We start from the raw sequence: 18475 nt of genomic DNA, 5'->3' as shown, positions 1-18475 counted from the left end.
CAGCCAATTATCTTAAAACAAGAAATTGTAAATATTTTGAATTATTAATATAACTGTTGATAAGCAAATTGCAGCCTTACCATAACTTTTGATAGCCGTTACAAGCGATAATATTAAATCCAGACTTATTTTGCAATAACAAGACGAAGTATGTGACGATTGGGAATATCAGTTTTAAGACATTCAATATTTAATTTTAAAATACTCATAAGTTTTAATAAATATATCATAGAAATATTCCACTAGTATTTATATAATGCCGATTAGACGAAGTTTTATTGAATACTTTTATATAAACTGCAATCCACTTCAAAACTACTATTCATGGAAATATAGCTATTCTTAGAAATTTTATCGTTGCAGTCATTTTTATAAAGCTTGCATAATTCTCATATGTTATAAAAATGGACTTTAAAAGAAATCAATAAATTTTAGTGTCAGTAGATATAACATAAAGTTGGCATAAATATTTTATGTCCACTGATAAATTTATGCCAAAGAGAGTTCTTTAGAAATCTTTCAAGTAGCTTTATGGAGCAAAACTTTAGTAGATAATATCGCTTGTCACCTTGAGAGATGTCTCCCTAAAATCAAAAACCCTAGATTTCCCAAAACTAGACAAAAACAGGTCGAAATCAGGACGCGTGTGATCGCCTCACGCAAGTCTGCGCATAGGACTAACCGCACTCCGGTAGATAATTGAATTAGGGAAGACACGACCACGTTGCGTGGCTAAATACGCAAAAACTCCCCAATATGGGAATGATGGAAAAAGTCAAACATGGAAGGGCACCAAATTTTGAAAAAATATGTAAAAAAATCTTGGAAACATTAGAAAATTTATTGATAATTCTAGATCTGGAATGTCCAAATCTGTTATGACGTTAATTGGTAAAGCAGCCCACAAGTTTGACCTTTAGTAGTTGAGACACCTGTACTTAGAAACAGTCATGCCCTCACACTTGTAATCATAATTATATAAATTAAATAAAATAAAACTGCATCCTGTTTCATCCCCGTAGTTAGTTGGTTTAGTTTCCACAGGTAATTACAGGGTGTTCATAGAAGTCGGGCTAAGGAGTTGGAGTAACCCTTTCGTAATGGGGATGCAATGCTAAAATATAATAAATTTATATTTTTAAAAATCGTTGCAACAACCAAGAAAAGGCACATCAACTTTTACTCGTCACAATATCCAAACAGAATATCAAGATACATAATCTTAAGTGAAAATCTGATATCATACCGCTTGATATCAAACTGTCCGAAGTTGGAATCGAAACTAGTAGTCAAACATGATATAAAATTGCAACAAGCTGTTTTCTGTTGATTACGACGTTAATTGACGATTTGGGCCATCTTCTTACAACATTCAAAAAGAATATTAAGATCCATAATCTCAAGTAAAAATATGATATCATACTGCTTGATATTGAACTGTCCGAAGTTGGAATCGAACTAGAAACTAGTGAATCCTAATTGACTAATGTCCAAACATGATATAAAATTGCAATTAGACAAGTATGATCATAACAACAAATTGGAAAATTTTGAATCCTTTAGTTTCCAATCAATATTCTGATGTTTCCAGGATTTTTTGTATTTAATTTTTTGTAAGCCTGGTCTTGATTCTATTAAAGCACCTACAGACCTTACAGCAAATAATTAAATTACAAGAAAATCTATGTTTCTACATTTTTACCAAAGCATTTGCACGATGAGCAACTACCAGTCTAAATCATGTTACAAATAAAAATATATATACTCTTGATTTAATATTATAAGTATTTTATTACCTATCTCGAAAAAGTATGGAAAGCACTGATAAAAACAACCTAGTGGTAGCAAGTTTTATTGTTGTCGACATTACCTGTCTTGTGAAAGAATTTATAGTCGGAAACGCATGGCCAAATTAAATACAATTTATTTGCCATTACTTCAATTGCGTTTTGGATAAATGTGCTTTTAGTATAAGGAGCACTCACAATATTGTATTGATGTCAAAGAATTGGCCTAAGGAAATTAGTCTTAAATACCGGTATTTTCTAAAAAAAATCTTATATATTAAATTTTTGATAATAATCCTTCGCTCTACCTCATAATTTATTGAAAATATGCAAAAATCCGATACAAAAGTAGCAAAATTAAGTTTTAGTGGTTTTTGTATCACCTTCCTATTAGTATGTAGCGAATCATTCTTTCAATATTAATTTTATGTATCAAATAGATAAAAATATATAATAAAAATAATAATTTCAGTTATTCACATTATTATGATAGGTACTATCTTATCAAAGTTTCGCAATATAAAACTCTATCTCAATTTGGTATGTGCAATAGCATTCGCAGGATTTTAAAAGAAAAGTTTGCAGGACATCTCTTTCTGCAACATTTCAAAATCTTATTAAAACTTTTGTCGTTATATGTTATAATGTAGCTCGTAAAAAATGGACGAGTTAATTTAATTTAAGAAAGATAGTACTTATGCATTCTTTTAACTGAAAAATTGGATTAAATAATAATGCAAATGATGCAACCTGGTAAGAAATTGATACAAGTCATTATTAGAATATTAAAAAGTTTAGTGTTTTAGCACTTTTAGAATTGGAAATGGGAAAAATTGATGTGGTCAAAAATGCTTTCAAGCTTAGAATGAAAAATTTATTTTGGCGGATACTCATTGCCTAAATTGTATTATTTTGGTTATTTAGAAGTATTGATTACGGTCTGGATGGTTATATTTTATTTATAGGAAATTTTGCTACAGGTGTCATCTGTGTATTTGTAGTAGTTATCAGGTAAATAGTATATCAGATAATGCGATAAATGTTTACTAATGTATCGTTACATTAGCCGGCGCGGCATTCCTTAATGACTCAATTTAGCCTTGAATGCAAAATGCGCAGCTCACATTTGATACTTGGAAGATGACAATAAATATGAACTTATTCAATGAACATGATCATTAAATCGACTTATAAATATCCATAATTGGTATTTTCAATGAACATTTTTATTGCATTTCATTATTGTTATAATATCTGTGATAAATGCTATTATTATAAGAGAAATTTGAGCTGCAACATTAAATAGCGTGTAGTCAAAGAATAATTTTACACATTCTGTGTTATAATATCACCATTTTGTGATTTTAATATAAAAAACACTGTCAATATACCTTTAATCTGTCATAGTAAGGTTCTAAAATAAACAAAAAATCAAATATATACATAATAAAAACCTAAATTTCTTAAATGGGAGCTAACAAGTACCTACAGCTCATACTTGAAACTTGGAATTTATTACCTATAAAATCAAAAATTTATTGTAATATTATAATTTAACATTATACAAAATTTCAATGAAATTATAGTAGGTATATTGAAATATTCTTATAATTTTGAATTGCAAAATTGAATGCAATATAATTTAGAAATAAGAGAACCATAAAAAACAAATACAAAATCGTTTTTACTACATCTTCAAAAAAAAAAAAAACAAATAAAATTTAAGGCAATATAGAATCAAAATGAATCATATCACAAGGACATCAACAATTTTCACTTTATATTATGTAAAAAATCAAACAAAAGTATAAATTTTTGATTCATTTCATACTCTAAGAATGTAAATAAATAAAAAAATATTAAATAGTAAAAATAATGATTAAATAGTAAAAAAATAAGTGTTAATTTTGAAATATATTATTGACTTTATTGAAAGTCATACTCTAAAATTATTATTGAAAATCCTCAATCTTTTCTAGAAACTATCTTATTTACTTTCCTAGATTTTTCTGCAGGTCATTTGACCACATATATATTTGATTCTATAGATCATCTACACTATTTTGACTTATTTTGTCTCTATTTTTTGTAACATTGTACTTCTAACTTTTTTCTGACTAGAACAAAAACCTAACTTAAATAAAGTTCAGTTTTTTTTTCTTAAACAAATGTAATAAAAACCGTGGATCGTCTAAAAACACGTTTTTGTATGTCCATTTGACTTATGCATGACCGTTTTAGATGGACACAGCGCCGAATGACTCAGAGGAATGTGTTCTTTAAAAACAAGTTTAGATCACGTATTCTATATATATTTATTACTAACTGCCCCATGACTTTAACCGCCGATATATCATACTTTTCTATGAATTGGGAATAGATAAATTTATTAGAGATAATTAAACTTTGTAAAGAAAATAATTAATGCACAATATTGATCTATAAATCTGTCACTCGTTTTTTATCAAAAGCACTTGTAAAAAAATATTCAAAAATATTTGAAAATTTTGACTTCACTTTAATATAAAATGTTTCTAAATAAATTTTTACGAGTGCATTTGATAAAAAATTATGGATTTAATATAAATCAATATTGCAGGTAAATAATTTTTGCTTCTTTCTTTTTGCTTCTAATGTCTTAAATTTTTTTCTATTTTAAGAAAAGGTACATAATCCATTTCTTTATATATGTAATCATCATCATTAATATTGATATTTCATAAAAAAAACAGTTCTTTATTTATAGAATTAATTGATCGGAAAAGAAACATATATCAATTTATTGAAAATCCAGGATTTATCTAATATATATTACATGTAAACATTTTCTCATAACAAATAATTAAATTTAAATTAAAAGTCCTGTCATTTAATATAAATAAGATAATTAATTCCCAGTGATAAAAATTAATCTGAAAATTGATAACTTTTACTCACAAAGGCTGATACATTTAAGTTTATCAAATAGAACATTTTATTGATTGAATTACATATTTTTTAAATATGTGAAAAAATATTTTAGACACTTTAATTGTTAAAATACTATTGAGTATTCAAGAGATTGAGCTTAAAACTTAACTTGATTTTTATTTTTTTTTATAATATTTGGGAGGATATTTGTAAGAGTTTAATCATTTATAGACTATTGACAAAAATATTGAATTTGAATGCAATTTCCACATTATTTTTGAAATAATTGAAAAAATACCCATGGCAATTTAATAATTTAAAGACCATTGACTATAGACTGGAGAATTTCATTGCAAGATATTAATCTTTTTTAAAATACTTAAAGCACAATATGACAGTTTAAAAGGCTATCGAAAAAATGATGAATTTACTATTATTTTATAATATAAATATCAATCTATACATCTTCTACAGACTATTGAAAAGACGGTTGAATTTAAGAGCAATTTTCACATTATTTTTAAAGTAATTGAAAAAATACTCATGTCAATTTAATCATTTGAAAACTACTGACTATAGACTGGAGAAAGAGATTGAATTTCATTGCAAGATAATAATCTTTTTTAAAATACTTAAAGCACAATATGACATTTTAAAAGGCTATTGAAAAAAATGATGAATTTACTATTATTTTATAATATAAATATCAATCTATAAATCTTCTACAGATTATTGAAAAGGCGGTTGAATTTAAGAGCAATTTTCACATTATTTTTAAAATAATTGAAAAAGTACCCATGACAATTTAATAGACTATTGACTATAGACTGGAGAAAGAGATTGAATTTAAATATAAAATTTTCTTTGAGACAATATTTATGACAATCAAATCATTTAGACACTACTATGAAAAAGAGGATGAACTCAGAAGCAACACTTTACTTTTTTCAATTATTTGAGACAATATTCATGACAGTTTAATAATTTAAAGACTAGTGAGAAAAATGTTGAATTTAAGTGAATTTGAACAAAATAAAAAATGTGTATTATTTCTTGTAATAAAAAAATTGTGTTGACTTCTTTGGGCACCATCGTTATCAACCAATAATGCTAGTTATCTTTTGTTTATTTTATAATATTTTTTACATTTGTCCTCCATTCGCACACACATTTATTTCTAAATTTCACGATTCAATTTATAATAAAATTTCAATTACTAATTAAGCCAAAAAGCTGTATATTATTACGGCACACCTACCTAGCGTTATCCACGTAGAGTCACGAATTCAAAATCCTAAAACGTTGTAAGCACAAACACCACAAACCTTGTTCTTTTTTAGGTTCTATTGAACAAACTAAATCAGCACACAACACTTGAATAAATCACAAATACTTTACTGTGGACACATATCGAGTAAATAAATAGCCACTGTTTTCATATAAAACACATTCAAAACGTTATCGCGAGATGATTTCAGCGCAAAAGCACGCTCTCTGTGGCGGTCGACACCTAACTGACACGAGGCACTCCTCGTCCGCCAGCCGTTACGCGCTAGCGGCGACGATATCAAAACTTCTTTTTGGTAGGGACTGTATTAAAGGTAGAGTCGGTGAAAAATTAGAAGATTAAAAAAAAATTTAGTAAAGTAAAAGGAACCTTAAAACAATTTAAGCAATGTTACGCATTACTTAATGAATTAAATTATTTTTAACTAATTTTTTTTCTTGCTTTATAGCTATATTTGATTTGTAAGCACATTCCCAGAGCTCAATTCCGTAGGTCCAGATTGGTTTAATGATTGTTTTATATAGCAGCAACTTATTTTCATAGAGAGCTTAGACTTCTTACGCAGTAGCCAATTAAATTCTTTCATTTTGATCAGCATTTGCTGTTTTTTTGTTTTTATGTGGCTTTTCCAAGTAAGTTTGCTGCCAGTAGAGAACATTCGAACATTTCGTTACGGTACGGAAAGTTCCAGCAATTTGCCTTAAGGCACGATGCCATACACACCACTGGTTTATATATATATATATATATATATATATATATATATATACTGTATATATCTGTATCGTATGAATGATGAATGCCTACAGTACACGATTTGTATAGTAACTTGCCATGGTGGCTGAGAGTGGACAATCGACCGAAAAGGGTTTATTCTTTTTTTACGAACATTAGTCAAATATATATATATATATATATATATATTTGACTAATGTTCGTAAAAAAAGAATAAACCCTTTTCGGTCGATTGTCCACTCTCAGCCACCATGGCAAGTTACTATACAAATCGTGTACTGTAGGCATTCATCATTCATACGACATACAGTATATATAAAAATAACTTTCATACAAAAACAATACTAGATAAGGGTATCAAATATATATATATATATATATATATATATATATATATATATAGTTATTAAATCTTGTTTACACATTGCGCGTTCTGTTCTATCGACAGAAAATACTTCCATGTACTACGGGTATCTCTTTATAGAGATGGGTCCCTCTAATTTTAATCCGACCGAAAAGTAAATGTAAGACAAAAGTGCTCTTCGTATTTTTAAAATAGTAAAATTTAAAATAAAACGTGTACACTGTAAGATAGTTCTAGAAAAGACATTGAATATTTATAAATTTTTAATTTTATTGGCAATCAATTTTTGATTAAATTCAATGATATTATTAAACTTCCTTTACTTTCCAAGATTTTTAAGCAAATTTTGAATTAATTAAATTTTAATTTGCAAACAATCAATATATTAAAAATATAATTAAAGGATGCTCAAAGTGATGTTACACAGAATAAATCAAACAAGTATTTATTGAAAATTATAAAAAAGATCTAATTTTAAAACAAGAGTGCTAGAATGTAGAATAAAACATGCAAACTAGAAATTTAGTAATAAAAAGTATATTAATGCAAATAATCTTTTACGAATTCAGTTTTCGATAAAACACGATGATTATTCAAGTACTTTAGGTTATTGCAATATACAAGACAATAATATATAAAAGTTAGTTAAACATTTTTAAGCAAATTTCAAATTAATTAAATTTTGAATAGCAAAAAAATTAAAAAAAATTAAATAAAATTAACCGCTTAATTTGTTCCAATACATTAAAAAATAAGTGTTAAAGTTGGACAATTTTAGATTATTATTTTTATGTAAAATTGAGCTTTTTCATAAGCTCAAAAAATCTCAATCGAAATTCAGATGAAACAGAAATCGAGATGAAAAATGTTGCAATTACTATACGAAATAGGGGTTAGTTGATAGAAAGTAAAAATTTAGAGTGATACGTATTTTTTATAAAGTTTTATAAAGCATTATAAAAAAGTATAAATAATAAATATCATATCATTAAAAACGATTGAATTTAATAATATAAACCTTCATAGATTCTTATAAAAAATCTTCAATTATAGAGTTAACTCTACTTTTTCTAACATAAAAAGTAAGAAGTTTAAAATGAAAACAAACAAACGAAAAGGCTGTTTTCAACGTTTACAAAGTTTGAGAAGCCTTGGTTCATGATAAAAGATGTAAAACAAAAGTTCTGTTCGCTCTATTAAAGCATAGAAATAACTCTATTAGTAAAGCTCCAAATAAAATTTAACAAACAAACTAGCTTCAACGTAAACCAAATTTAATTAACAACAATTTTTATTTTAATATTTTCTTCCAAAAGGAATAGTTGAGAAAAAATGGTAATTTACTACAATTGGCCAGTTTAACAATTAACAGTAACAACAATTTCTTTTAATATTTTTTTCTAAAAGCAATAGTTGAGGAAAAATGGTAATTTACTGCAATTGGCCAACGGCAATGCATCCGGTATTACTTTACTTATTATGAAATCATGGAATAATAATTTATATTTGTAATATCCTGCGGCAAGTTAGATATTACACTAACAAATCATCTGTTGCAATAACAGTTGAAAATTACTGTATATTGAAAAACAAAGCAATAAATAATTTACAGATCATAAAAATCATATTGATAAAAATCTTTTTATTTTGTTAAATATATAAGTGTTTAGAATCAAAATTTTCATAAGTAATTCACCTCAAATGTGTAACTTTTATACCCGATCTCCAACTATTTCAAGCATGTATCGAAGGGAACATTCATAACAAAGGGCCGCGTTACTATTTTTTTATCAGATTATTATAATGAACCTAAAACAATCCGTGTACACTTTTGCGGGTAACACCGAAGAGTTATTTTAAATTCTCAAATGAAATAAGGTGTAGAAAATAATAGAGGCAATTATTGTGGCTAGGACTATAATTTATATTAGGTTCAGATCTTCTTATATTTTCTACAAGTAATCTCCAACAGATGTAATAAAAAACTAGTTCAATCATAGGAATAGTGTGAAGATGCAAGGCTTGTTAATAAAATATTAGGAACACATTGATGAGGTTGAAAAAATATATCCTTGAAAGTTTATGAAAATCAAGAAGAGGATATGATTAATATCTATATATAAATTTCATTCTCTGATTATATACTCTTCATATTCAAGATTTCAATATACCAGTATGTACTTTCAGAACTTCGATTTTCCAATACCAGCTCAAAAACAAAGCATATGTGGATTTTTATTTATATGAATGAGAAGCTGTATGTATATAAAAATGCTCTCTTTCCAGATTTACATATTGCGAATTCAAGAATTTTTACTGGAAGAAATGCTACGATTTATATTCAGTAGCAGAAGTTATCAAAGAGAGGAGAAGTAGAGATATAGACTTTAAAATCTAGTCTAAGCAGTACAGAAACAGAAAGTTTTCAGTTATAATATAAACAATACAGATATGCTTTATCTTATCTCTATTATCATAGAAAATTTCGATCGGATAATTGAGAAAATTAAAATACATTTATGGATAGTATCAACAGAATATACATACATTATGGTCACGGCAAATTTCGAACGAAAACGCATAAATTAAGCAAATGTATTCAGTGCAAATTGATAACTCAAGCCGGAGGATTATGACCTATATCACGCTTAAATTATTAATGACCTATTTAGTGGGTTGAATTGATTAATTAACCCACTTCTGGGTAAAGGAAAATGGAAATTTGAATATACTCACATCATACCATATATTTACTAACACAATATTTCTTGAATCATATACAAACTTGCAAATGATTAAGAAGTTTCAAACTATTATCAAAATAATTAATGTAAAGACTACCGTTAAGAACTTTTCTAATTGCACAGGTGTAATTAAACCTGGAACAATCGTCACTAAAACTTGGTTGATTTAAATTCATAATTACGTTCTATGAACTACATAATGCAGAGAATAATGAAAATATTTTAAAACAAACGTTAATTACATCTGTATATAAAAATCTGCACCTATAGCAAATCACTAGAAACAAAGGGAAATATAAATAGTACACAAAATATTTTAAATTATAAATTTATAAACGGTCCACCAACTTAACAATGCTGTTTTATAAATATTTTATAGCAAATATTTATGTTTACTCAGAACAATTTGCAAATGTTCGTGTACATGCAAACATTAATAATGCGAATATGCTTTTGTGCACGTGAATATATGGGTATGATTTTTAAAACAATGCATCTGGAAAATTATTCGAAATAATTAAATTATAGCAAACAATTTCAATATAACAGAAAATATTAATAATCAACAGTTTTACTAGAAATACATCCAGAGTTGTTAAATATTAGAAACTCTACTCTACTCTACTTTATTGAACATTTTTCTAGATATAGAGAATCTCTCTATATTCTAGATAAGATAGAGAATCTCCTATATCTCTATTCTCTATCAGAGAATATAGTTATAATCTAATTGTTGAAATATAACAAAATAGTATTAACAAACGTTCTAACCATTTAAATCAATGATTTGTACAATATTGCTGCACAATATAATTTTTATCCTTGATGATGTTTCATTTCCTCTTTTATTTCTCTACAAAAATTGTCTTTATGGAAATTACGTTGCAAGAAAATGTTAAAAGTGCTTCAGGTGTAAAATATAAAATAAAAAATGTGTAATAGAATATTAAATATTTATGTAAATAGACTTTTATGAGTTCAGTTTATAATTAAATTGAATAATCATTCGATTTAATTGTAAAATTAACTCATCAAAATCTATACAAGATTCTTATAAGACTAATACGACATATACTAGTGAGAAACTAATTAAAAACAGTACTAGAATTACTAAAAACTTTAAAAATATCAAGATTTTAAAATTTTATTGCTAATAAAATTATAAGTCTAATTAACAAATAATAAAAAATATAATAAGCTACAAATGACATGTTAATTTCAAATTCATATTAACGAATATTATAAGTTGATATTGAAATAGTTTGTAATACTTGTGATTTTTTTAGGTAATACTGATAGAAACAGGTTGCATTTCATCCCATTTTTCCATATTAGCCTTGCAGGTGACATTTTTTTTTATAAATATTTTTTTACTTGATATTTCTATATATTATTCAATTATTTTATTAAATAATTGTTTTGTGTATCTTCTAACTAGAAGCGTGATCTTGAAAGTTGTCCTGAGGATGGTACGTATATAGTTCCAAAAAATCATGAATTTTTGAAAAACATTTCGTTTTTTATTTCTTGTTCTTGTATATGTATATTTCTAAGTCACACTTTCCTTTCGACGATGTAGAATCTCTGGTGTTATAGAAAAGCGAAAAAACAACACCAGGTTTGGTCACGGTCATTGCACTATTTCGACACGATGCATACATTAATTGTATTTGAATAATCCCATTATCCTAAGCAAAAGTTTTGAATGCAATGAAGATATGTTCTCGGCTGAGAGACTCTTGTACCTTACCGTCTTTCCTGACTTACCAGTAGCCGTCCTGGTGTAGGGATAATGGCATCAGGGCCGCAATAATAATACATGGGTAAATAGATTTAGAGGATCGAATTGCGGTAAGTAAAATACAAAGAATCATAGAAGAAATAAGGACTAAATATTTTTTTAATTTATTTTTTAATCATCATATTTTATATCTATAACTTCAAGTAAGCAGTGATATCACTACTGCTTGATATCAAAGAAGCAGAACTTAAGATCTGTAGTTGCAAGACCTAGTTCTTACAACGTAACCACGGAGAAGTTCCCATTATGATTACAAATCAAACTTTATAATTGGAAATCAGTAATCCTTTCTAGTCAATATGGCAATATATTTTATTGCCTTTTCTATTAGAAATGAATGCAATATATCTGCTGATATCTTTATAGACAAATGCTTCAGATTTATGACGGAACAAATTGATAGCATTATTGGTTTCATTCAAATAAAGAGGTTAAGTATCAGAGCCAATAGATCGAGAGGTTAAAGAAGAATATTATGTATAGATCTCATAAATTAATTATTAAATCAGATGCTCAACGTTGAAAAAGATTAATTTATAAAGGATAAATTAATTGCAATATCTAAATATGTAATAAATTAATGCAGTACAAATTTTTACTTAAAAAACCTACAAATTATGAATTGGGTACATTTTGGGGTGTTATGTAATGAGGAGCCATGCATACATATGATCATATTATTAACAAACGTTGTCATGTAGTCTTCTTACAAAATAATCATACATCTGAAGGCAATATTTTTATCACTTTAAAATTATCTGTGAAATATTATTTAATCAATAGCTTCTAAACCTGCTAGTCTATAAAGAGAGTTGTTACATCAAATTCGCAACAGGAAAAATTGAATAAATGCCAATAACTAACCCAAAAACTATCTAACCTATTTTCAATGTAAAAATTTATTTCATCTTTTTTTTTTCAATTCAATAAGTAAAAATTTATTTTATCTTTTTTTTTTAATTTGTGCACTATCATCGCAACACTTGATAATTACTTTTTTGTGAATTGTCTTGCTCATTAAGTAACAATTGATGTCCCATTTAGATATATGATCAAGCAAATAATTGCTCCATCAAGCAGCAAATATAATAATTGATTGAAATTGAATTACGGTTTCTCTCCAGCATTTCATTGAATGATAGTGAGAAAATTGTGCATACAATAAATTACCAATGAGAACTTTCAATCTATTCAATATTCGCATAGTCCCCAATTTGATTAGATTTTCGTTTATAATTTGGAGCTCGTGATAAAATATCGTTGTTGATCTAAAATATATTTGTTTCTTTGAGTAAAATATTTACCGGCCTTTATTTTATTAACATCGTCAAACAGACAAGGAGGATGTATGTCATTGACCCTTTAGGCAAGCTGGAGACCTCGATGACTTTGGAGAAGAAACTATACTACAAAACGTTCCTTCTCGTGCTTACGTTCATTATACAATTGTTACACGCTCAGGATTTCAAAAGCTTCGTCAGGTATCGATGGGTTAAAATAATTGGTAAAAAGAAGATATTTATGTAGTAAATACAAGGATTCGAATTCCCGGACTACATACATCCTGGTACCAAGCAGTATTAATATTTATTTCCACTCGAAAATGAAGACCAGGAAATCACAGTTATTAGAACAAACACTGAAGTACTTTGAAATTTTTGGGAAAAAATCGACTTTTTTGAAAATTTAAATTTTTTTTGAAAATTTTTCAACTCATGCAAGTCGGTTGATCAACCCTATCGAAAAAGCCGAAGATATTTGTTTGAACTATATAAGTGAACTTTGAACGTTATAAATCTTGGTAGGGAACTCAAAGAAATGAAAACAAATATTGTACTCATTATTAAAATCTCTATAAAATATCTGATAATTTCATGCGCATATGTTAAATGATCTTTTTTGAGTTAATATCATAATAATATATGAAAAAAACTAAGTACCTACTTAAAATCATTTGAAGAAAGAGCTTTTTTAACAACTCTCTATGGGCCCAATTTTTGTTTTACATCTAAAGAATTTAGGAAATGAAAATTCAGTAATCATAAGCCCATAAAATCAAATAAAAAAAAACAAATCAATTTAGACATTTTTTTGGTTTTAAGTAAAGTCACTTAGACTTTCAAAACACATTTCACCATGATGTTCACACTTCTGTGTATGAAAATGTTATTTCAGGTTAAAAAGCATAGTAAAGATCATAAATATTGACACTGGTTGTCTTGACAATGTTATAAATAGAATTATTTGGTAAAATATCGAAAAATTTGAAATGTGACTCAAAAATTACAAGGGCCCATAGAGGATTAAATTAGATTATTAGAAATTGCAAAGTTGAAATTATTTGTTTAAAGTATATTAGAACTTTAGTCAGAATTAGAATTAAAATCTGAATTATTTTCAATATAATTTTGAAACAATTTTTTTTTTCCAAAAGCAATTATTTTGTTGAAACAAGCAGAAAGTTCTTTGAATCATTCAAATCGGGCGCTTAGTTCTCTCAAAAATTGCCATTTTCTGTACATTTAACTCTGTATTTTATAATGGCTGAACCTGCCTTTGCCAAAACCTAATAACCTCTTCTCCCAATCATTAAAAATTCAATGTTTTTTAAATCATTCAAATCAGATACTCCGTTCTCTCAAAAACTCGATTTGTATTTTCTGCACTCTTTGCTCTGTATCTCTGTAATGGCTGGACCTGCCTTTGCCAAAAACTAATCATCACATCTCCCTATCAATAGAAATCGAATGTTTTTTGAACCATTCAAATCGGTTGATCCGTGCGCCAGAAAACGTGGACGAAAAATTGTTTTCATACATACACACACATCCATTTTTTCTGAAGTATGCCAAAATGTTCAGAAAACTTCAAAACGTCGAGAAATGCAAAAATTTTCATTTTCGATTTTCGGCCCATTACTATAACTACCCTACGGAGAGTTAATAACCACATCTCCTCGTCAATACGAATCATTCAAATCGGTTGATCCATGATCTCGAAATCCTGGACAAAAAATTGTATTTATGATACACCACCATTTTTTATAAGTTATGCCAAAAATTTTCATTTACCATGTGGGAGGATTAGAATTATTTTTAACAAATAATAGAATATTTTATCGAAAGTTTTCGAACCGATGGTCAACGACACCAATACTCCGTTCGATGCGTTTTCTATAATCAATACACATTGCGTACACAGGCGTGACAGCACAATATATGATTAACAAGAATATATAAAGATCCGTTCCCTTCGATGCGTTTTCAAATTACATTTACATGTAAGATAGTCGTCGAGAGAGATATTTATGGTAAACAGAATGCCTTCGGTTGTAATATATGTTTGCCTTCTTCAAAACACATTATAAATGATACTACATTATTATTTGTTATTATCAAAATGGTTGCTTATTATCAATAACTATTTAGATGCAATGGGATATTCGCCCACTGGTGGAAGTGAATTCTAGAAACTAAAATGAAACGACGATGATTTATTGTTAATGATTTGTACGATTGTACTATTCATAAGATGCATTTGGTTTTAATAAATAGAATAAAACCTTTTCATTATAAGCAATTAGAGATAGTCTATAGCTACATATTAATATATACCAAGAAGTCATTATCTTGAGTGTACATTTTATTCACAATATTTCCTGAACAAGACTATTTAAAAAGCCTTACACAGTTTTTTTACAAATTGTTTTCGTTGCACGCTTCGTGAACCGAAAAGAAGTTCAAATTTCATAATAGTGTGTACTTGAAAAAATGGTAGAAAATGTTATTAAAATTTCCATAAAAGTTGTAATAAGAAAAACTGGGCATAAATATAGAAACAAGCTCATCAGTCATCCAAATTCACAATCAAACTCCTTACTAACAAAAAGCTATCGTCGTAGATTGAAGAGAAAATCTCCACTTGATTTAAGTCAACAATTTTCCTGATGAAGATTGAAATAACTTAGTTATTATTTATAAGAAAATAGTTGAGTTTATATTATTGAGTTGTTTTTTCAACATGTTACTATAATATACAATGCCTCTATTAAGGCTGACAATTGTGAATTCCATAAATTTACCAAATATCCTAAACCTGCCAGTTGTAAATATAGCAGTGGATAAAAAAAATCCCCAAAAAGTTTTTATTTTCTCCTGAAAAGCCAGATTTGCAAATTTTATGTTTTCCCGACATTTCAGAGCATTCTGAATTATTTGAAGTGCATATGGTTAGATCATCTGTGGGCATATCGCTTGTAAAAAGAAGATAAAGTACTGGGGCTTAGCGCACTGCCCTGTGGTACCCCGCATTCTATATTTCTAATGCTCGCAGTCACATCTTTAAATTTGATTTAAAGAAAATTAAATCTAAATTTTCAATTAAGCAAATATGAGCTTAAGATATTGAAGTAGTTTGGAAAAGAGCTAAAATTTGACCATTCATCAACGTTTTCTCAAAAGCAATTGCATACATTTCTAAAATTTGAAAACTATTGAAAGATAATCAGTTTAGCCATGGTTGAGCCGTTTAAAATTAGCAGAATAGTTCATCATTTTCTGTCAAAGTTTTCGCAAAAAAACCTAAAGCAATTTTAAAAATTTAAAAACCATTCTAAAAGTATCAGTTGGGCATCATGTTGAATAATATTTGGTAAAGATCGGCCTAGCCGTTTCTTCGTAATTAATTACAGAAAAAATATGTGATGGAGTTCATGGTCTTAATGAACATACTAAAATATTATAGGCCTGCAGGAAAGTGGTTTAATTCTAAAAATTCAAAGTTGGAAATAATTACCTGCACTCTTAGAAAATGCAATCTCCGATCATTTATATTGTCTTATTGTTAGACAAAATATGAAAATACAATACTTGATATATAAGAGTAATAATTTATTATTTATTTATTATACTTGCTCTTCGGCTATAATCTTAAAGACAGCGTCCGTCTTAAGAGTTGATGTTAAATGTTAAAACTACCGTTAGGTTGTGACGGCGGACATAAGGTCGAGAAAGCAGACAAATATTTTTACTTCATTGTTTTTGTAGTTAATTAATATTTAGCTGAGTCTGGATGATTAAATATAATTATTAAAAGTGGCATTGCTAAAGACCGTAGGCGTAGAGAGTTCATATAGTTTATTAGATAGGCACTCTCTTCTAGATTAAGATTTAGAACTAGCAACACCAAATGAGAAAAATATTCAAATATTCATATGTCACCATGTGTTTCCTGAATTTATTTTATATACTAACATCGATCGATTTTTTTATATATCATTTTTAATTCACACCCAAAATGACGAAATCTTTGCTCTACTTCGAACACACATGTTTTAGTTTGCACACATGAATTGTAGATGTTTTGAAATATGAAGTATGAGAAGTAATCACAAACATTACCTTATTTATTATTCGAGAGCTGATAACATACATTACAGTGACTTATGAAAACAAATCTGGCAAGATGTTTGATGAAAAAAATTCAGTGACAAACTTAAATATTATTGAATCCTAAAATTGACAACCTATATGATAAGATTACATAAAGTCGTATTACATTTAGTATCAATAAATCTTTAAAATATAAATTTTTATATAGACAAAATCCGGATTTATTTTATATTCCGCCCAGACCGGTTTCTCAGCTTCGATTCCATAAACGAACAAACGAAATGCATTTACAAAATTATACCAAATAATTTTAAATCGAATATAAATTGAATAATTTTAATATAATTTATGAAAAAATATCAAAATGCTATAAATGTAAAATTCTATCAATTTGCAAAAATATTTGATAAATGATGAAAATAATTATAAAAGTATATTCATATGATTATGAATAGTAGATTGAACATTGAAAAAACGTCGTCTCTAAATTCTGGACAGCCGTAAAATAGCCACTGTTTCAATTTTTCTAAAATATTCTAGCAGAAAATAAAGTACAAAAGTTAGCAATCATTGATAAGATTCAAACTACAAACATCAAAATAATTTAGGATCAAGATTGGAAAAGTGGCGGCAATAGCTCACTCAGTAGCTTTCTCGACTCACACGCTGGAGGAATTCGGTTCGAATCTCCAGCAATAATAAATAAATATAAAATATTAAAGTAGATTAAGAATTGTTAATTTGTAGAATACAAGAAAATATTAATAATTGATTAATATAATATAGAACTAAGAAGGAAAAAAGAAGTTTAGTTTAGGAGAACATATTGAGAAACAAGAAGGAAAATGAAAATTGAATGGAATTGAAGAAAGAAAATTGAAAGGAAGATTAGGATATAAGAAAAGATAATATACATATATACATATATATATATATATATATATATATATATATATATATATATGATGAATGTATAAAAAATATAAGAATTAATAAGAAAAGTAAGAATTGTATAGAATATGATGAAAAATAATATGAATAATGTAGGTGGCTAAAAATGCTGTAAAGCCGAGGCCAATAAAATTTATAAAAATATTAAAAAAAAAAGATTGAAAAACTCTACAATAGCTAAACCCACGATATCTTGGTAAAAAAGTTATTATGTTTAGTTGTTGAAACATAAAATGAAATATAACCCTTAAAGCAGAAGCATTTATAATCAAGTTACCCCTAGGTTGGAAAATTCTAATAAAAACCATATTCCTGAAGATGTCAATTAATAGAATAGTTAGATTTCACCAAAAAGTAGTAGCACATTCCCTACTCAATTTTGCCCAACTTTTTATTAAATTTAAGTAGATTATTATATATCAATATAAAAAACAGCATCATCTTATAACTGCCTCGTATAATATATGATCAAATATGTTGGGTGATACACCTCCAAAGAAAACGT

At 27.3% G+C, this 18475-nt stretch overlaps 1 protein-coding gene across 1 annotated transcript in view; it reads right to left on the bottom strand.

Annotated features, from left to right (window-relative positions):
- Window positions 1-6193, bottom strand: part of LOC113382909 (protein 4.1 homolog) — a 41798-nt gene extending 35605 nt beyond the window's left edge. Inside the window, exon 1 of the mRNA XM_026621157.1 lies at window positions 5956-6193. The gene's annotated coding sequence lies outside the window, so the exon portion shown is untranslated. The remainder of the gene's footprint in view (window positions 1-5955) is intronic.
- Between the last annotated feature and the right edge of the window lie 12282 nt (window positions 6194-18475).

The sequence above is a fragment of the Ctenocephalides felis genome, unplaced genomic scaffold (assembly GCF_003426905.1).
Source record: "Ctenocephalides felis isolate EL2017-DRISC unplaced genomic scaffold, ASM342690v1 CF-g0.4_SCAFFOLD_03570, whole genome shotgun sequence".
In the NCBI taxonomy this organism is placed as follows: domain Eukaryota; kingdom Metazoa; phylum Arthropoda; class Insecta; order Siphonaptera; family Pulicidae; genus Ctenocephalides; species Ctenocephalides felis.
The sequence above is the reverse complement of the archived record's forward strand: the minus strand, read 5'-3'. Positions and strand labels throughout refer to the sequence as shown.